We start from the raw sequence: 10,104 nt of genomic DNA, 5'->3' as shown, positions 1-10,104 counted from the left end.
ATGACACGCTAATACAGTAGCGTGCCATGCTATTAGGTTAGCATGAAAGGCTACAATTGTCAGTCTGCAGCATCAGTGCTGCACAGCAACAAGCTCAAAAGCCGCGACTAAAGCGCTAAACGCTCCTCAAAGCAGCAGCTTCAAGCGCACATGCTGTTCCTCTTTCCAGAAACTTTCTCCTGCTGACACCAGGCAGAACGAATGGGAGCGTTACGCTGCTGGCGAGTAAACCTCGCCCAGTTACCGGCAGCGCGTTTCCACTCCGCGCCGCAGCAGCGCGGCTGCCGTCTGGCCTGAGGGATCAGATTCACTCTGTCTGGCCTGAGGGATCAGATTCACTGTCTGGCCTGAGGGATCAGATTCACTGTCTGGCCTGAGGGATCAGATTCACTGTCTGGCCTGAGGGATCAGATTCACTGTCTGACCTGAGGGATCAGATTCACTGTCTGACCTGAGGGTTCAGATTCACTGTCTGACCTGAGGGTTCAGATTCACTGTCTGGCCTGAGGGATCAGATTCACTGTCTGACCTGAGGGATCAGATTCACTGTCTGACCTCTAAGGGATCAGATTCACTGTCTGACCTGAGGGATCAGATTCACTGTCTGACCTGAGGATTCAGATTCACTCTGTCTGACCTGAGGGATCAGATTCACTCTGTCTGACCTGAGGGTTCAGATTCACTCTGTCTGACCTGAGGGATCAGATTCACTGTCTGACCTGAGGGATCAGATTCACTCTGTCTGACCTGAGGGTTCAGATTCACTCTGTCTGACCTGAGGGATCAGATTCACTGTCTGACCTGAGGGATCAGATTCACTGTCTGACCTGAGGGATCAGATTCACTGTCTGACCTGAGGGATCAGATTCACTCTGTCTGACCTGAGGGTTCAGATTCACTCTGTCTGACCTGAGGGATCAGATTCACTGTCTGACCTGAGGGATCAGATTCACTGTCTGACCTGAGGGATCAGATTCACTGTCTGACCTGAGGGATCAGATTCACTGTCTGACCTGAGGGTTCAGATTCACTGTCTGACCTGAGGGTTCAGATTCACTGTCTGACCTGAGGGATCAGATTCACTGTCTGACCTGAGGGATCAGATTCACTGTCTGACCTGAGGGATCAGATTCACTGTCTGACCTGAGGGATCAGATTCACTGTCTGACCTGAGGGATCAGATTCACTGTCTGACCTGAGGGTTCAGATTCACTGTCTGACCTGAGGGATCAGATTCACTCTGTCTGACCTGAGGGTTCAGATTCACTGTCTGACCTGAGGGATCAGATTCACTGTCTGACCTGAGGGTTCAGATTCACTGTCTGACCTGAGGGATCAGATTCACTGTCTGACCTGAGGGATCAGATTCACTGTCTGACCTGAGGGATCAGATTCACTGTCTGACCTGAGGGATCAGATTCACTGTCTGACCTGAGGGATCAGATTCACTGTCTGACCTGAGGGATCAGATTCACTGTCTGACCTGAGGGTTCAGATTCACTGTCTGACCTGAGGGTTCAGATTCACTCTGTCTGACCTGAGGGTTCAGATTCACTCTGTCTGACCTGAGGGATCAGATTCACTCTGTCTGACCTGAGGGTTCAGATTCACTGTCTGACCTGAGGGATCAGATTCACTCTGTCTGACCTGAGGGATCAGATTCACTGTCTGGCCTGAGGGATCAGATTCACTGTCTGGCCTGAGGGATCAGATTCACTGTCTGGCCTGAGGGATCAGATTCACTGTCTGGCCTGAGGGATCAGATTCACTGTCTGACCTGAGGGTTCAGATTCACTCTGTCTGTGTGCTGAGGTTCACCGAGCATTCAAGTACACTGTCTGAGTGTTCAGGTTCACTGAGCATTCAGGTACACTACCTCAGCGTTCAGGTTCACTGTCTGAGTGTTCAGGTAAACTATCTCAGTGTTCAGGTTCACTGAGTGCTCAGGTACCCCCTGCACACGGCCGCACTCAGATGTCACTCAGAGGACACGTGCAGACTGTCCCTCAGTGGAGGAGCAGCGGAGCCTGCGGGTGCGATAAGGCTTCCTGTGTGAACTCTGGGTCTGAGACAGACGCACGGCTGTGTGTGACTCCACTACTGCCACAGCGAGGCTTCCCTTCGGCCCCTCCCATCAAACACACGGGGGCCTGTACCACTATGAGTATGATTCACATCAGGTTACGCCTGTTAAGAAATCACACCTAAGATTTTTAAATAAATGGACACCTAAAACCATAATAATAATTATTATTACTATTATTATAACAATAATAATAATCACAACAACAAACAATAATAATAACAACAGTACTTTAATGATAACTAATGAAATAATAATAATATATTATTGCATTAAATCAAAGCACTAACAGCAGTTTTTCACCCTAACCCTAACCTCCGACCCTTCTGGAGCAGCCACCAGCTCTGCCGTACAGTCAAAGGGTTATTCCAGGCAGCTGATGAATTTAATCGCGTGCGGGAGGTGGGGGGGGCGTGAGGACTGGCCCGGGTGAGTTCTGTGCGAGAGACTCTTCCAGCAGCGAAAGAGCTTTCTGCAGCGAACCAGATGAGTCACTGAGAGACAGAAATACCACAGAGCTCAAAGACTGACTGAACAGAGTCAGAGAGAGGCTCTGCTGGGGGGGAAGGCTGCTCAGAGAGGGGGGAGTGACCTAACGGAGTCAGAGAGAGGGCTGCTGGGGGAGGGGGGGGTTGTGAAAGGGTTAGAGGGTGAGAGGGCGAGTGAGTGCAGTGAAGAGAGAGAGTGTGTGTGCGTGTGTGTGTGTGTGTGGGGGGTGCGTTTGTCTTGTGTGCGTGTGTGAGTGTGCGTGTGTGTGTGGGGGGTGCTTTTGCGTGTGTGTGTGTGTGTGTGGGGGTGTGTTTGTCGTGGTCGTGGTGTGTGTGTGTGGGGGTGCTTGTCGTGTGAGTGTGCGTGTGTGTGTGTGTGGGGGGGTGCGTTTGTCGTGTGTGAGTGTGCGTGTGTGTGTGTGGGGGTGCGTTTGTTGTGTGGTGTGAGTGCGTGTGTGTGAGTGTGCGTGTGTGTGTGAGTGTGTGTGTGTGGGGGGGTGCGTTTGTCGTGTGAGTGTGTGTGTGTGAGTGTGCGTGTGTGTGTGTGTGTGGGGGTGCGTTTGTCGTGTGTGTGAGTGTGTGTGTGTGAGTGTGCGTGTGTGTGTGTGTGCTCAAACGTGTGGAGCTCATCATGTGGCACAGTAAAGGTCAATATTGACTTTAGAAACAGGCCAGCAGATAAGAGAGCTGCACACACAGCCAGAGATTTACAGGAGAAACACTCACAGCACGTTCGGCCCCGATACGCAACCACGCCACGCCCGGGACAAGGCACACTGCTTTCCTTCCTCTCTCCCTCCATCTCTCTCTCTCTCTCTCTCTCTCCATCTCTCTCTCTCTCTCTCTCTCTCTCTCTCTCTCTCTCTCTCTCTCTCTCTCCCTCCATCTCTCTCTCTCTCTCTCCATCTCTCTCTCTCTCTCCCTCTCCCTCCATCTCTCTCTCTGTCTCTCTCCCTCCATCTCTCTCTCTCTGTCTCTCTGTCTCTCTCTCTCTGACAGGCGGTGACAGTTTCACACACGCAGCAGGTTGTGTCATTCGCTATCTAACCCCCCCCCCCGATGCTCGGCCTGTGCACCACGGCTGTGCACAGACACACACGCGCACACACACACACACACGCAGGAGTGCACACACAAAAACACACACATACATGCAGGTGTGCACAGACGCACACGTGCACACACACACACAAACACACAGGAGACACACACGCACGCACACACACGTGCCTCATGTCCACACACACAATGGGCTGGACAGCCTGCTAGCCCAGGTGTGCTCACCTGCGACACGCCTCAGGCGCTCTCTATAGCTAAAGCTGGCCCAGAGAAACAGGTCTCATTCACCATCCGTCTGTCTGTCATTTCATCTCTCTCTCTCTCTCTCCCTCTCTATTCTCTCTCTCTCCATGCCTCTCTCTCCCTGCCTCTCTCTCTCTCCCTCCCTCTCCTCTCCTCCCCCCCCTCTTCCCTCTCTCCCTCCATCTCTCTCCTCTCTCTCCTCTCTTCTCTCTCTCTCTCTCCTCCTCTCTCTCTCTCCTCTCTCTCTCTCTCTCTCTCTCTCCCTCTCTCTCTCCTCTCTCTCTCTCTCTTCTTCTCTCTCTCCTCTCTCTCTCTCTCCTCTCTCACTGCCTGTCACCTCTCTCCACTCCCTCCTCACTCCTGGGAGGAAAGTGAAGCAGAACAGCAGGTTCTGCACACAATCAGGGCTGTGTCAGAAGGGCACACGTGCATCAAACTGCCACGGACACGCCCCGCCTGTGACCGGGACCGCGGTCATGCGTGTGCGACCGTCTGCGTGCGGGCGGGGCTGACCGCCTGCACCCCGCACCGACTGAACATCCGCTTCACACCAGCTGCAGACCCCACACCGACCAAACATGTGCTTTACACACAATAAACCCAAATAAACCCAACACCAACTGTGGACCCCACACCGACCAAAGATGTGCTTTACACACAATAAACCCAAATAAACCCAACACCAACTGTGGACCCCACACCGACCAAAGATGTGCTTTACACACAATAAGCCCAAATGAACCCAAAGATCACCAAAATTAACCTGCAGAACTGGATTCATTTGCGCCTGTGGATGGGAGTGAAATTTCAGGGCACACGTTGATTTAATCCAGGCCATTTCCTTCAGCATTTGAATCATAGTAGTCAAAATAACTTCCTACTCCCAAAAAATCATTGCAAGACTATAATTATTCAGTTTCCAGTTAGTAGTTCCCAGTTCTCAGCACTTGTCATTTCTACTGTACAATTTCCATTTTTGACCCATTTGCAAAGAGCACGATGCAGCCACGTTTCAGGTGATTTGGGCAGGTCTCACTGTCAAAGTGCTTCAGCGAAACCAGTTTTTCTGTGCCATGCTTAAAGCTGTCCACTTGTGTGATCAGAACTGGTGCGTCAGCTTTGCTCTCCGTGTGGACAGGAAGGCGCTCGCTCCCGCTGGCTCTCCTGCTCTCTCTCTACGCGACACTCTCAGCGTCGCCGTTCGACACGCGCAGCTGTGAGCTTTCTGCGTTGCCGCGCTAGCTCACGCTCTCGAAGAAACAAAATCCATTACGACAGGCCCAGATGACGTCGCACACCGGAGATGTTTAACAGTTTAATGGGTGTTCAAATGTCTAAAGCAATATAGGATGTGGCTCCAAGTGTCGCTTATTAGTAATATGAGGGCCGCTTTCAAAAACTCCTTTTCTTCAACCGGACACCATCTTGCTCCAAGTTTGGCTGCTGCCCAAGGCCCTCATTTACATAATGATCTACGTTGCGCTTACCTGTGCCGCGTGGACACAAACATCCCTACGGATACAATCTAAAAAAAGAAAAAAGGTACTCCCTACACAAAAAAAGAGGGAAAGAACCGTCGGCCAATTAAAAAGCCCCCCCGGGCTGTTTCTCTGAACAATCACAACGTGCACCTAATTGGAATCTGAGACGGCTCTCAGCTTTCCCAGGACAGAGGCGTATGAAATTACACCCCGGGGAAAGCAGTTCACTTGGACCCGCCGAGCTTTTAGCTGGAAGTCCATCAAGCGCACACAGCTGTACGGCCCAAGAATGAACCGTCCGTCCAAACAAACACTTTCCCTGGGTTGTTACCCGCTTGCAGAGCCAGCCTAGGCTCCCCCGAGAAGTTTAAAGGAGGAAGCGTCTTCCTGAAACCTCATAATGGGAGAAGGGAGGAGACACACAAACTATCAGTGACCTACTTAGCGGTAATCGCAGCTAACGGGGGGCAAAGTCTTCTCCACTGGTACACGGTCAAATGATTGGCGGCACGGCTCCACCCATTTTGGAAAGCTGCGCTCTCCCATCATCACTTCTGACGGGAGCACCTTCCCTCAGAACCACCCTCTAACTGCCCACTCAGCTTAGCACAGAGCACGCTAACTCCACACAGAGAGGACTCGGCTGGGACTCGAGCCCGGGACCTTCTGGCAGCGAGGTGAGGGGTGTCCACTGCACCACCGTGCCGCCCACCTTTAAGCCCGGTAGAAAGCACCATAGAAACCAGGGTTCACGTTCAATGACAATCCCGTAGCAGAAGAACTGATCTGGGGTCAGGTTTTCCCAGCGGCCAACGCTCCAACCCGCTCCAAGGACACAGATGATCCTGGATCAGCTCAGTTTCTCTGACGTTCTCTACGCCTCCCGCCAGATGTGGGCAGAGCCACTCTACAGATGTGGGGGGAGTCTCCAGATGTGGGCGAAGCCTCGCTCTCCAGATGTGGGCGAAGCCTCGCTCTCCAGATGTGGGCGAAGCCTCCCTCTCCAGAGTTGGAGGAGGAAATTCCAGCACCGGGGAGCGTGCCGGCCATGACGGCTGGGGCGGGTGTGGTTAACTGGGGTCTCCCCCCTTACTCCCCAAATTCAAAACAGGTTCCCCGCGCTCACACTCACTCTCACACTCTCACTCTCACTCTCACTCTCACTCTCACTCTCACACTACTCCAATTTCACTCACACTCCACTCTCCTCCACTCTCCCTCACTCTCACTCTCACTCTCACTCTCACCTCACTCACCTCACATCACACTCACCTCACACCTCACCTCCAACTCCTCCTCTCACTCTGAACCTCACTCTCACTCTCAACCTCGCTCTCCTTCACCTCCCTCCACTCTCACCTCGCCCCTCCATCTCACCTCCCTCCTGCACTCTCCTCTCCATGCAACTCCCTCCAATGACACTCACACTCGACTCACGCCAACTCCAACTCACCTCACACCCAATTCAACAACATCCCCCCTCACACACACCTCACCTCACCTCACACTACCTCACCTCTCACCACACCACACCACCACACACCACACACCACTCACACACATCACACACACACACACACACTCACACACACACACACACACACACACACACACACTCACACACACACACACACACACACACACACACACACACTCACACACACACACACACACACACACACACACACACACACACACACACACTCTACCTTCTGCCGTCTCGTGATCTGCGGCACCAGTTTCTTTACATTTTCTTTTTATTAAAAACAGTCGCAGTCTCCATTTTCTAACTTTCCTATCTCCACCACTTTGGAACGCTATAATGAATTTGTAGGCCTCCCCCGTGTTTGCTACGGTAACAAGCATAAAGAAATTGCTTTCATACAAAATAGTACATCTACTACATAAATCCAAACCATTATCACATTAGATTAGCTGACATTTACGGGATTGTCCACCTCAGTGGAAATGTGCCTCTGGTCCCAGCAGGAGGACGTACACGTAAAAAACAGCATGCAATTCAGGACAGAACCGCCCTAAAAGACATTCCCGCAATTAACATCCACAATCCACGCTGCATTTTCACTTTGAACTTAAAGATCAGCATGTGAGAGGAGAGATTTAAGATTAAGGCATCACCAATCCATTACCTATGCATCCCCAAGGCCAATGTGAGATCAAGAGAAACTCCCATCAGGCTTAGGTGTGGAATGTCGCACAGCCTCCCCACGGGCTGTCACCGACCCCCCTGGGCTCTGGGTCTCGCTCCTCAGCCTGACTGCTGGAGCCCCCGAGCGGGCGTGACCTCGCCCGAGTTAATTGAGCTCTGCCCACCGCAGCCGCTGCCAGTGGAAACTGAGGCCGTGGTGCCAAATCTCATATGGATCAGTGGATCAGTTGCCAGCCAATCAGTGATAAGACACACACACACACACACACACACACACACACACACACACAGCAGCCCTTCCCTTTCACAGCCACCCCCCCACACCAGACTCCATTACCCAGCATGAAACTAAAGTTCCACCTGAGTCACCGCCACCACGGGGCCCGGAGAGGCTGGCAGGTACCAGAGTCAGTGAGCAGAACCACACTCCTCTTCCTCCCTGTTCCTATAAAACACCACCGCGCCTGTCCTCCGGAGCCACACCTGGCAACCACGTGTCCACTGCCCCACGCCCAAATCACCACCGCGCCTGTCCTCCGGAGCCACACCTGGCAACCACGTGCCCACTGCCCCACGCGACACAAAGAGTGGAGCCCAAATCTGCACCCCTTCCTACAGACTGGGGAGGGGCCTGCATGCGGCTCTTCCGGTCACGTGGTACTGCGTGGCCTGCGGAGCGTAAAACAGATTCTAGGCTGCAGGAGAGAGCGCATGCTGCAGCTTCAGAGCTAGCCAGCCAGGCTGCAGGAGAGAGCGCATGCTGCAGCTTCAGAGCTAGCCAGCCAGGCTGCAGGAGAGAGCGCATGCTGCAGCTTCAGAGCTAGCCAGCCAGGCTGCAGGAGAGAGCGCATGCTGCAGCTTCAGAGCTAGCCAGCCAGGCTGCAGGAGATGGAGCATGCTGCAGCTTCAGAGCTAGCCGCCGCTGCAGGAGAGGCCATGCTGCGGCTTCAGAGCTAGCCAGCCCGGCTGCAGGAGAGAGCGCATGCTGCAGCTTCAGAGCTAGCCAACCAGGCTGCAGAGAGAGCGCATGCTGCAGCTTCAGAGCTAGCCAACCAGGCTGCAGGAGAGAGTGCATGCTGCAGCTTCAGAGCTAGCCAACCAGGCTGCAGGAGATGCATGCAGCAGCTTCAGAGCTAGCCAACCAGGCTGCAGGAGAGAGTGCATGCTGCAGCTTCAGAGCTAGCCAACCAGGCTGCAGGAGATGCAGCATGGCAGCTTCGAGTAGCCCCAAGTGCAGGAGAGTGCATGCAGCAGCTTCAGAGCTAGCCAACCAAGCTGCAGGAGAGAGTGCATGCTGCAGCTTCAGAGCTAGCCAACTAGGCTGCAGGAGATGCAGCATGCTGCAGCTTCAGAGCTAGCCAACTAGGCTGCAGGAGATGCAACATGGTGACATCACAGTATCGCATAAATGTTTCAAATGACAAGGGGGGGGGTTGCTTGTTTATTTGTGTACTTGTGCCACCCGCCCTCCCCAGCCTTGGAGTGGAGCCCTTCTCAATGTGTGGAACAGAAATGGCAGCCTCAGCACAAATATGGAAAGAGAACAGCCTGCCTGGATCAGAGAGAGAGAGCAAGAGGGGGGGAAGAGAGAAAGCGAGAGAAGGGTAGAGAGGGAGAGAGAGAGAGACAGAGAGGAGAGCAGAGAGAAGAGAAAGGGGGAGAGAGAGAGGGAGAAAAAAGGAGACAGAGAGGGAGATATATAGAGAGAGAGGGTACAGAGAGGAAGAGAGAGAGTTAGACAGAGAAGGGAAGAAAGGGAGAGGGGGGAGGGAGGGGAAGAGACGGAGGAAAGGATAGAGGGATGCAGCCAGGGATTACACGCTTCCCCTCGGCTCCCTCCCAGCACAGTGCAGTAATAGAGTTCCGATGTACAGCAGAGTCACAACAACCCAGCATCACAACAACCCAGCACCACAACCGCATACAAACCAGTGCAACAGCCCGGGTACCACAAACCCAGCCCACAATCCCAGCCCACAACAGCAGTACCACAGCGCGTCAGGAGTAGCATTGTCTGCAGTCGAGTGGCAAACCTGCCCGGCATCGATTCCTTGACAAGACACTAACCTAACTGCTCTGGCAAATGAGAGGCATCAATGAAGCGCTTGTAAAAGTATTAAATCAGTCCACTACAACAACCCAGCGCCACAACAGCCCAGCACCACAACAACCCAGTGCCACAACAGCCCAGCACCACAACAACCCAGTGCCAGAACAAACCAGTGCCAACTCTGTCGTAGTGTAGCGTGTGATTCAGCTGATACAGACTACCCTTTGGGGTCTGTATAACCATATGCTACTTTCACACACTCAGTTTCTCTCTCTCACACACACAGGCAAACACGTAAAACACATTCACACACACACACACACACACACACAAACGGACACACACAGACAAACATGTGCAAACACACTCACAGACACACACACACAAACACACACACAGACATCCACACACACACACACACACACACACACACACACACACACACACACTCACAGACACAGACACAGACACACAGACATCCACACACACACACACACACATACACATACACATTCACACAGCCCTGCTGC

The 10,104-nt window shown here is 53.0% G+C and overlaps 1 protein-coding gene across 3 annotated transcripts in view; it reads right to left on the bottom strand.

The window, feature by feature from the left end:
* Positions 1-10,104, bottom strand: part of LOC135261837 (phosphatidylinositol 4-kinase beta-like) — a 40,271-nt gene that overhangs the window by 27,117 nt on the left and 3,050 nt on the right. The window lies entirely within an intron of this gene.

This window comes from Anguilla rostrata, chromosome 8, assembly GCF_018555375.3.
Source record: "Anguilla rostrata isolate EN2019 chromosome 8, ASM1855537v3, whole genome shotgun sequence".
Taxonomy (NCBI): domain Eukaryota; kingdom Metazoa; phylum Chordata; class Actinopteri; order Anguilliformes; family Anguillidae; genus Anguilla; species Anguilla rostrata.
The sequence above is the reverse complement of the archived record's forward strand: the minus strand, read 5'-3'. Positions and strand labels throughout refer to the sequence as shown.